Genomic DNA, 11,747 nt, shown 5'->3' on the forward strand with positions numbered 1-11,747 from the left:
CCACCCCGTGAATGAGATACCAACTTTTCTCTTTTCCACGGAGCGCCTGCGCGAGTTTCGCGGTGCCAACGTTTGGAAGTCTTCTTGCTTCACCTGTTGGATTGCTGCCTGTTACTTGACAGGCCTGCTTTTTTTAGCTCTGGAGGTGGTTAAATAAACCATGCCATAAAATTACATAGAGAAAGGGGGCAATAAAAGATATCTTCCCGTCGTTAAACATAGGTATCGTTTTATTATTCCTCATTCGATTTCTAGCCTGTCTTTCTATTCAAGCAGGTAGCCCTGGGAACTAAAATTAAAAACAAATCGAGTATAATAAGTTAAAACTAATTCCTTTCTGAAGAAGGAGGTGCAAAATCTTATAAAGTTGTTTGGCTTGGACCAGCAAAGACCCTACCTGGTATGTCGTTTACCATTTGTAAAATAAAAATTAGAGGGAAATTACATGGAGCACCTACATCAAGTCACCAGAGGCTGATTGATTTTTGCAAGAATATGTGTCAAATATCCCATTAATGTGTGACATGAGTGTTGACATGAGGGTGCAAGTCACCTTAAACCTAAGATGCCCCTTTATGTTCCTTGATTTTAGAGGCTGAGGAAAGGAAAAGGGCCAGATCCAAAGCAGCTTAGTTAATAGAGTTTGCTCTAAGTTAATTATCCAGAGATTAATTGCAACTTTTGGCAATCTTATACTGTATGTCAGTGGTTCTCAACCAGGATGTTATGGTGCCAAGTGTTCCATGGCCTTGTTTTTCATGTGCCATGAGATTTCTGTCTATATTTTTTCATTTTTTTGTATTCTGTGTATACATTCAATTTTTAAACATTGTATAACTTCACTTTGAACCATATTTTACCATATATTATATGTGTATATAAAGAATATTTTTTTCTGGTTTGCCACAGAACTGCTATATTTGGCATTGTGTTGAGTTGAAAAAGGTTGAGAATCACTCTTCTGTATGCTTATTCCGAGTAAATATAACTGGGCACAAGAAGGCTTACTTCAAATGGCACACAATTGAATCTGAATGCTCCAATTTCACTGGAAGAGAACAGCTTTGTAACTTTTTCTGAAAAAGCCTAAGCCTATTTCAAAGTTCAAAAGAGGTTAGAATTCCATCTGACTTATGTTGTCCAGATGCAACAGGACATTGGGGGTACCTGTTCTTAAGAAAATATGCAACGTATTGTTTTGAAACTCTTAAGTTGCTCCTACATATTTAACAAAGAGGACTGTAGTGAGACACAAACGCCCTCATTAATCCAATTAAATATTTTGATATAGATATGTCTCATGCTCATAATGCTCATAGAGTTTTAAGGTCTCTGAGCAAATGTTCAGGCCTATGCTGATAAGGGGATCTATTCCATGGCTGAGTTTAGACATTATGCTAAATCCTAAAATTGGGTGAACCTAACATGATTTGTCCATGCAAGTAAATTGAACCAAAGCTTAATATGATTTGCTGTACATTCGTACTTTCAATTTATGTTTGCATCTTTGCAGGAGGTCAAAGCAGCATACATAACTTTCTCTTCACTTTTTCTTCACAAATTAGTGATGCGCAGAAGCTGTCAAATCAAGAATGAACTAGAGAACTCTAGAACTTTTTGCTTCCCTCCAGACCATGCCATTCTGGGGGTGGATGGGCAGTCCAGCACTTCCTGGAAATCTCTGAAAGAGAAACATATTCTGGGATGATCCACCCTCCAAGCAGGCAATCTTCCCAGAAAACAATTATGTTCAAACCCCATTGAAACACCTCTAATTTGGAAGATTTGATTCTGGAAACTACCAGGTCTCCCTCACTTCCAGTGGCATGGCCTGGGAGAAAACCCAAACCTTCAACTGAACTATCCATTCCTAGATGAACATATTCTGCACATAGAAGGGAAATTTCAGGTTGAAAGATCTACTTGGATTCAACCCAATGTCCTATCACTACACGTGCTGCCTCCCCCACTTATTTATTAAGTGTTTTTGAGTCAATCTTGACTCCAGACAACTGTGGATAAGTCCCTACAGTTTTCTTGACAAAATTTCAGAAGTGATTTGCCATTGCTTTTCTTTCTAGGCTGAGAGACAGTGACTGGCCCAAAGTCACCCAATCAGCTTTCATGTCTAAGGCAGCACTCAAACTCATGGTTTCTAGCCTGGTGCCTTAACTACTACACCAAACTGGCTTTCTCTCACTCCACCTCATCCCACCCCCTTCTGAACCCTGAAGTCCCCAATATTAGCCTACTCTTAAGTGGAGGACATTGTTCCTTGTGACCTCTACAGCCCCATTTAAGATGAGATCAGCAGATGAAGTCAAGGGATCCTATCTTGAAAAACTGAATTATCTTCTTGCAGATGTGTTTCCAACTATCGGCAACCAAGTTGCTATTTTTGCTCTGCTGTCATTTAATCTCAGAAAGAAATTCTTAAATTTTGGCTTTATTGTGTTGTAAAACTAGCCAGTTGCTTAATTAATAGGAATCTTTCCATACAAAGGTAGATTTGCTTTTTCATTTGCAAACAAATCACATTAATTGCATGGCTAATGAAGATAATAATGTAAGGCTTATATCAAAAGCTTCTTGATGTTTTAAGAGGGCAAATTACTTATTTTTGTTTGTTTATGAGACTTTTATATTACTTCAGTTCTGACTGTTAGTATTCACTCAATAATAGATAATGCAGTAACAATCAGATACAATAATTTCCAACTCATAGTAGTATTAATGCATTGTATCCCCCCCCCTCAGATAACAGTCCATTAAAGGACTTCCAGAATAACCATGTTTTAGCAAACAAAAAGTGATTTGGATCTCAGCTTAATTTAATCTATCACTTAGATTTACTCAGGTTAATTTAATCTGTTACTTGGGGATGGGAATACTTGTTTGATCATATTTGAATTGGAAAGTGAACCCTTTCGGTCTATACTTTTCGGTAGTAATAGCTCTCTGCTGGATTCATGAATGTCATTCAGGGGTTTAGAAGTTCTGTAGGTGTAGTAGTTAGTTGGTCAGGCAAAACCAACTCTGTTCATGTGTCTTAATCTAAACCCCTTTGTGCTTTCCTCTGTTGCCACCCTGCTTAGTAGACCAATTTGTGAGGAAATGCATAGTGTGAATTGAATCCGTGTTGCTTAAAACAAACCGCAGTTAAACAAAACCTGGCTTAGTAAGTCATAAGAACATAGTTGGCCTCTTTCAAGCCAGGCGTCTGTTTTTCATGTATTTCATCTCCCATTTCTGAAAGAAAGCTAAATATCTCAGCCCACCTACCTCCCCGGGCTGTCGTAAATGGGGGGAACTAGAGAATTTAGGTAAGTTGCTTGGAGCTCCTGAAAGAAAGGATTAATCTATGCGCCCTGATCTGGAAGCAAGTACCTAGGTCCAGCGCGCGCGACTGGAAAAAAATTGGGACTTTTTTTTTGGGGGGGGGGAGAAGGCCTCACACGACGGGGCGGCAACGGCCACCAGGCCCTTCGAAAAAAACCCCTTCTGTTCATTCCGGGCGTCCGAGAGAAAGGAGATCCGCTCTTTTTCTGCGGAGGCTACCTCGTTAAACGCTCGCTTCGGGGCGTTTAGAATAGTATAACAGAGTTGGAAGGGACCTTGGAGGTCTTCTAGTCCAACCCCCCTGCTCAGGCAGGAAGTAGCCTATTTAGTAGCCCCACTCCCCTGTGTGCAATAGAGACAAATGGAAGGGGCGAACTGGACGAGGCCCAAAGGGAGGGAGGGAAGGAAGGAAGGAAGGAAGGAAGGAAGGAAGGAAGGAAGAAAGAAAGAAAGAAAGAAAGAAAGAAAGAAAGAAAGAAAGAGGGAGGGAGGGAGGGAGGGAGGGAGGGAGGAAGAAAGAAAGAAAGAAAGAAAGAAAGAAAGAGAAAGAAAGAAAGAAAGAAAGAAAGAAAGAAAGAAAGAAAGAAAGAAAGAAAGAAAGAAAGAAAGAAGGAAAGTTTAACCACGTGGAAAACGGCCTTTGCAGGAATTCAACAGGTGCAGCTACTCTCGCCAAAGGCCACATTCCCGATTTGAAAAACCAAATAAAATAAAATAAAATAAAATACAAAGGGGAGTGGAGGAATGAAACCTGTTGAAAAACCAATTTCTATCCTATCCTTAGTCGGAATAGCCGGCTAGCCACGGCTCCGAGGGTCCACGGAGCAAACGCTGGGGAAGAATTTGGGACGGGCGAAAGGGGCGTAGAAACGTGGATCGGGAAGGGAGACGGGCTCGCATTTAATCAGATTTCGCGATTTATCTCTCCCGCGCCGGGGGAGGGGAATGCACCCTTACTGCCACTCTGCCCTACAGCGTGTAATCCACCTTCAAAGCAAGCGAGGCCTCTCCGTTTCTGCTGACACATCTTAAGCTTTGGGGAATCCGACAGGTCGACATACCTCCCCCTACCTTTTTTTTTAAATTTCATTTAAAAAAAAAAAAAAAAGGTGAGATCCTCTCCGTTTTTAACACACACCCCAGCTCCCCAAGATCTCGGTTCAGTCCTGCACAATTGTGCCAGATGATGCTTATTCAATCCGAGATGCAGTCTCCGTGCGTTCCGCCGGAACAAAGGAGCATGGCTAGTTTTTTTTTTTTTTTTTTCTAGCCCGATCATTCTCAGCCAGGTCTCGAGAGCGTGGGGCAGGTTTTCTTTCCTACCCCACTGTAGGGAGACTTGAATGAATCGCCGCTCCAATTTTATTGTACAAACTGGTAAGGCTCGATCGGGATTAAAGGCAGCGCTTTAAAGAGAATTTCGACGGGAATAAAACGGTTTACTGTCGGTTCTGTGAGATCAACCAAAAGCTAGGTGTCTGCCTTATTAAAAAAACAAATTCATACACATTTTGACCTCCCCGCTCTGTAACCCAAAAGTTTTAATCTGCCAGAAAGGGTTTCTAAATTTTTTACTCTCAAAGAGACAGAACTGTATCTTATTTACATGAGAATTTAAAAAAAGAAAAAACGGGGAAAGGTGGAAGAGAGTTTCTCTTCGACGACAACATAAATATTCCATTCTGTTTACAGTATTTCAGTTTCTTCATAGTCGTCTACGGCCCAAAACGGAAAAAGAAAAAAAGAACAAAAAAAAAAAAGGGGGGGGGAGGGAATTCAAACCAGATTCTCTCCCTCAGTTCTTCTGTTTCTCCTCCACGAAGCTCCAAGTGGGAGGTTATTTGAGTTTTGGGAGGTATTTCTATGTGTGAAGATTTCCCATTATTGTTAAGTACCTTGAACTTTATTTGAAGAATGGCGGAGCAGAGTTGTTCTATTTAATTTTTAAAAAGCCACTTGAAACCTCGTACCCATTGATCTGGAACTAAGCCCTTGATTTGCAGAGTAACCATGTATAAAATTGCACCGCAAAGTGAAGCAGATAAGTGAAAAATAATGGCACCTGTAAACTCTTCAAAAATTTGCTGGCTGTTTATTAGGCTTTAAGGGCAGCGTTCATGTAGGATTAAACATTGGTTATGCCCGATTCTGTTTATACTGAATTGGAATAAAGATTTCATCATAACTCACAGTCGGGCTTAACTTCCCATTCATAGGGGTACTAGCCTAAAATACTGTTTTGTTTTATTTTATTATTGTTTTTCCTATTTGACTTCATAGAGGCAAGAGCCAGTCCAGGATGGAGTGACATAGAAATCTCACTTAGCTGTCATGTTTCTGTTGTGGCTATTTTTAAATCTTTTAGAGTAGACCTTTGCAATTAGTGCTGCAAGGGACAGTAGCTGGAAAGACCACAAACTGGCTATTTCTAGATTCCAATGGAGATATGCTCACCCTTTCTGAGTTTTCTCTCCCTCTCCACTCTTCAGCTGAAAGACCAGAAGTGGGCTACAGCTTTGACTTTATTATTTGTAGCATGAAGAGTCACTCAAGTCAGGTGTGTGTGACTCTCAGGGAGTTCATGGATGTAACAAATGAGAGAAATGCCTTGTCACTGCCTTCCTCCAGAATATTTGTCAATTTCATAGCTTAGGCTGCAACCCTGATATTCCCTTCTTTAAATACATTTCATTTTTTAGGATATGTTTTAATTATATTGCGTAGATATCCCCCCCCCATTCAGTAAATAAATGTCATCCAGAATAGCTTGAGAGTGATATGGATGGCATATAAACTTAAATAAATAAATAATAAAACATAATGGAAATGTAAACTGCTTGCAGTCAACATAAAAGTGAGATGGGCAGCCATATAAATTGATTAAATAAATAAATAATATATCCAAATAAACCATATTTCTTTTTTTATATATATTTCTGCTGGAGATGGAAATAGTGATAGGTTTAATGACATTCATTCAACACAAATGCATTCTGCTTTCAGGTATGACCAAGCAGATTCTTGTTGTTCTTCTCCCCTCCAAACTTTCTTAGTTTAGGATTGCCTAAATTTCATGAACGGTAAACCACAATCCACTCAGCATAGTCAAGTTGAGACAGCTGAGGATGATGGAAGATGTAGCATAGTTTATCTGGAAAGGGCCAGTTTGAGGAACCCTGCAGGACAAAATATTTATTTGAAGGTGAGGATATTAATTTCAGTTATGTTCTTACCTCATTAACTGGACATTTCTACTAACTAGTAATAATGTGGGGGTTTACTACACAATAGTTAAGCCCATTTGGGCCTACACCATGCAAAGCCATAAATTTGCAAACTATTGTTGAATAAGTCACAAGATAAATCACTGTCCTTTATTCCAAACCACAGTATCTAGATCCATTAAATATTACACTTCAATAACATATTATGTAATGGCTACACTTGTTCATCATGTTAAAGCAAAACCAAATGAATCCAACTAGCAGTTTGCGTAAAGGCTAGTAAACTGCGGGCCTGTGGAGAAATGTAGCTCCAGTTTTGTATCAGTTTATAGATTCCTAATCCATCCAAGAAGGTGCCTCTTTGATGCCACTAGCTTTAAATATCTTTCTAAATAAAGGATTTATTCAGAGGAAAGAGTAATGTTAGAGTATTTCTTAACCGGATTTCAGAGTCTTTAACAGCCACAGAACACACAAGAATCCTACAGCTGATCTTTCCTTCTGGCATGTTGATAGGGAAAACATCACCTGCTAAAATTCTATGCAGATGTAAAAAAAAGAAAAGAAAAGAAAGACAGAGTTTAGAGTTAGAAGCGCTGGCCCAGCTATCATCTCTCAGACAGAATGCTACCATACAGCCCATCAAATATGTGAATTCCATTCCATCTGAACCCATGTGAAAGTTCAGTGATGTTTAGTCTATGCCAAGCCATTCACACCTGCAAATCAATCCCTTCACCCACCCCTCATGACCCTCCCCCCCACACCCATCTCAAGTTGGAATGTTTATATAAGGACTGAATCATTAGAACCTTTTCACACAGATTGCTCTTCACATTCACATTTATCCAACCACTTTCATCCAAGTTCCAGTTGATGGGAAGGGATCTCTATCGCCATCCTAATTTGAGTTAAGATGAATCAGACTATGAAAGGACGTGTGAGCATTCCTTTTTTCTGATTGGATTAAGAATGACCTGGCAAATAATTCAATGGTGAGATAGATGAGGTAGCTTCTGCCCTAGGGTATGGGAAGGAGAGAATGGAAAGACCCTTGAAGTTTCCTTCAAACCTATGAATCTTAAATAAATGTCTCAACTCTATGGCTCCATTACCCATTCATTGGTTTTTAAAAGAAAGAAGGAATCCACTATAGAAGGGGGCAGTTGGACTTCACTGCCTGACAGTCAGAAAGGACCCTCTAAGGATGACAGGCTAGGTGATAGCCCATCCTTAAATTTATGTGGATTTCAACTGCCTTAGTCCTATTGGCTTTAATAGACCTAATCAGGCCCCAGATCTAAACCTCAAACTTGAAAACAATTACTCAGTAGGACAATATTAAATAGAGTCCACCATTTTAAATCCCAACTTGGTTTTACCACCTATAGTGTCTATCTTAGGAGTGGTACAATTATCCTACATCCCACACATGAAGGATGGGTTAGGTTTAGTTAAACATGGTTTGGTATTAGAACAACTCAGATGCATCAATCCTTTTAATTCCAGGCGGTAAAACTAATTCCTTAAAATATAAGCCCCCAAAATCTGTGAATGTTTCTGACTTTGCCTGCTTCTGCTTTTGGACCATTGACTTCAATGGAAAAAATAAATGGAGGAGACCGAAAATACTTTAACGTAGGCTATAATAAGAATAAATAGGAAGAAGGGAGAAAATCTAAATGAATATTTAGTTCCAAAGGCCTCTCAGCTACATTTTTAGTTTGAACCACCTCGATGAAATTATTTTTTATCTTCTTATAGGGTAGAAAGACAGATGAAAACTAATTTTTCTTAGAAGACATTCATACTGGAAATTTTCTGTCTTTTTTCTCCTCACCCGGCTATGGAAGACGGCAGAGGAATCAAGTTTTTATTTTAATTCACCTCTTTCCTCTGGGTGGTAGATAGCAAAGCAAAGGCAAGATTGGGGCAGAAATGACATTTTTGCAGGGCTGACAAAACTTACCTCAATGAAAAGAGTAGAACTAATTTAACTGACATTCCTAATCATACTAACAAGGTGACCAGCAATGGGCTCACAGCATCACAAAATATCAAGTACCAGCTATTTTAAAAGGGGAAAAAAAAATCCCTCTGAACATGCTTCTCCCTACGTTTTCCTGACAGGTGGTAACATAATTGTGTTTGCAAACAAATCCATGACTCTATCAATTCTTTCAAATCATTTTGGAGTCATATTTCGTGATTACAGGAGGTTAGTTAGTTAGAGAGGGCTGGCTTTCCCTCTCCCTGTCATGATACTTCAGTGTGGTCCCTGTATGTTTTAAATAAAGTTTCGGCTGCTTTGAAAGCCTGCAGGGAATTACAGCTCAGTGTATTCTTTTCCTTCAGCCAAACCCAGACATAATAGTTTTAATCACCTGTACGGGTGAGATTCTCATAACAGTTCTTCATAAAAGAGTTCTCATCTTCGCTTTATAGTAACTAAAATGCTTTCATTCTATGTAATGCTGACTTTTTATATTCCTATACATAGTCCTTTTTTTTGGTTAGGTAGTTTTGTTTATTCATTAAATTTCTTACTGCACGTCTTTCCACATCACCTTCCTCACCTAAGTGCTCTGGAAGGTTTACAATTTTTTGACTTGTTTCAGAATGGATTGAGGACTAATTGCATTTATTTTGTGTACCACCAACCCTTAAGCTGGCTCTGGCCTTTAGCTACAAGGCATTGCTATTATGGCTTGCCACACAGTCAGCCAGATGTTCAGACTGGATTTGGCATTTTTATTCATCTATCATGTCCTTCCCAAAGTTCTGGGATAGGCAGATGTAGATGTTTGGTGGTGTTACAGGTATTGTCACAGGATGCAAACTATTCGGAGTCAAACTGCCTTTTGCAATTGACAATGAATTTGTCAGTTCCAATGGTGTTCAATGGTGAAAAAAGTAAAGTTCTATATTTAGGCAAGAAAAACGAAATGCGTATGTATAGTGTAGGTCAGGGGTGTCAAACTGCCGGCCCGTGGGCCAGATGTGTCACGCCAAAAGCACACCCACCCCATTGCCGGCAATGGAAAAAAAGTTGCAATATGTCGCGACACGTCACATGATGTCATAAGTTTGACACCTGTGGTATAGGTGGTATCTGGCTCAATAGTAGTAACTGTGAGTGGCATCTTGAAGTCTTAGTGGACAATCACTTAAATATGAGCCAGCAGCTCAGCTGCAGCTGCCAAAAAAGCCAACACAGTTCTAGGCTGCATTAACAGAGGGATAGAATCAAGATCACACAAAGTATTAATTCCACTTTATAATGCCTTGGTAAGGCCACACTTGGAATATTGCATCCAGCTTTGGTTACCATAATATAAAAACCGTTTTGACACTCTAGAAAGAGTGCAGAGAAGAGAAACAAAGATGATTGGGGGATTGGAGGCTAAAATATATAAAGAAGAGTTGCTGGAATTGGGTATGTCTAGTTTAATGAAAAGAAGGACTAGGGGTGACATAATAGTAGTGTTCCAATGTCTCAGGGGCTGCCACAAAGAAGAGGGAGCCAAGCTATTCTCCAAAGCACCTGAAGGCATGACAAGAAGCAATGGATGGAAAGTAATCAAGGAGAGAAGCAACCTAGAACTAAGGAGAAATTTCCTGACAGAACAATTAATTGGTGGAATAACTTGCCTCCAGAACTTGCGAATGCTCCAACACTGGAAGTTTTTAAGAAGAGATTGGACAACCATTTGTCTGAAATGGTATAGGGTTTCCTGCCTGAGCAGGGGGTTGGACTAGACCTCCAAGGTCCCTTCCAACTCTATTATTCTGGTGTTCCAACTCTGTCTTGGGATTGCACCCAAGGTGCCTATTACTATTGGTACTACCTTTGGTTGCTTTTGCCACAGTCATTCTATTTCCATTTGCAGGTCTTTATATATATTTTTTACCTTCTCTGGTTCCTTCTCTTATATTCTGCTATTTCCACTATTCAGTCTTTTTTTTTATCTTTCTTATTGACAATTGTTAAGTCTGCCTGTCTGTTTGAATTCTAAAGTCCCAGAGCTCTTTAGCTTCTTCATTTTCTCTTATTTTCTCTATTTTACATTTCCACCAGTTTTTGCTTGCAGGCAAATGGTATTTCTTTCAGATCTTCCAATGTACCATTGTTGTTACTTTCTCATCCCATTGTTTGTAGTTATCAGCGGCTAACCAGGTGATCCACTGTTTCTTCAACTTCTTTGCAGAGGCAGCATTTGCTATCCTTTGCTCTCTTCTCAATTCTGGCTTTGTATGCATTACTACTATTATCGTTAATATTACTATTATTACTATTATAGTAATAATGTTATTACTAGTGCTATCATACTGCTATATATCAGTATACTTGAAACAATGGCAGGTGGCTGACTCTAGTTATCCATTTAATTTTCCATAATCCCTCTAAGTGCTGTTCTGGGACTTTATGGGAAATTTAAGGAATTGTTAGTTCCTCATTGCCACCTACCCCATCCTGCACAGCCACAATAGCCAGATAAGGCAGTCACTGAGGTGAACAGGGACCCTCCAACTTGAAATCCACTCAGGATCTCTTATGTTGTCCAAAAGATCTCCCATATCCCTTTGTCATATAAATGGAAACTTTTTGTAATATGGGAATCACAATAAAAATAACCACTATCATGGGTCTGTCTTTTGGATAGTCTTTCCGGATTCCTGTCTTCTAAATGTTTAGGTGCTTTCCAATTCATTCCTCTACTCTTTTTAGGAATTTTATTTTGGCTATGAAAAGTAATTTCAAAGAGCCTCTTTGCAGATTGCCAAAGGCTGAAACATTGAAATGACAATAAAATTCTGCAGCTAGTATTTTTTTCACTACTAAGGAGGAATATCAAATTGATCCTCTCTGAAAACCAGGTAGAGTCTGGTATACTTTCTGGAGAACATGAATCAACTGATACAATCTCTTCCTGAATTATGGAAAGTAATTGGAAAGGCCAGACATGGCAACATTATTTATTATTATTTATTAATTTGATTTATATACCGCCCTTCTCCCGAAGGACTCAGGGCGGTGCACAGCATATTAAAAACAAGTAACAATAAAATACCAAAATAAAATTAATAAATACCAAAATAAAAACCCCTCTAAGACCAAATTAAAAGCCAAATATTAGTAGCTGTGTCGTAATTAAAATTATATTAAAAATCATCCCTAACTAA

This window comes from Protobothrops mucrosquamatus, unplaced genomic scaffold, assembly GCF_001527695.2.
Source record: "Protobothrops mucrosquamatus isolate PMUCROS unplaced genomic scaffold, P.Mucros_1.0 scaffold2350, whole genome shotgun sequence".
Lineage (NCBI taxonomy): Eukaryota > Metazoa > Chordata > Lepidosauria > Squamata > Viperidae > Protobothrops > Protobothrops mucrosquamatus.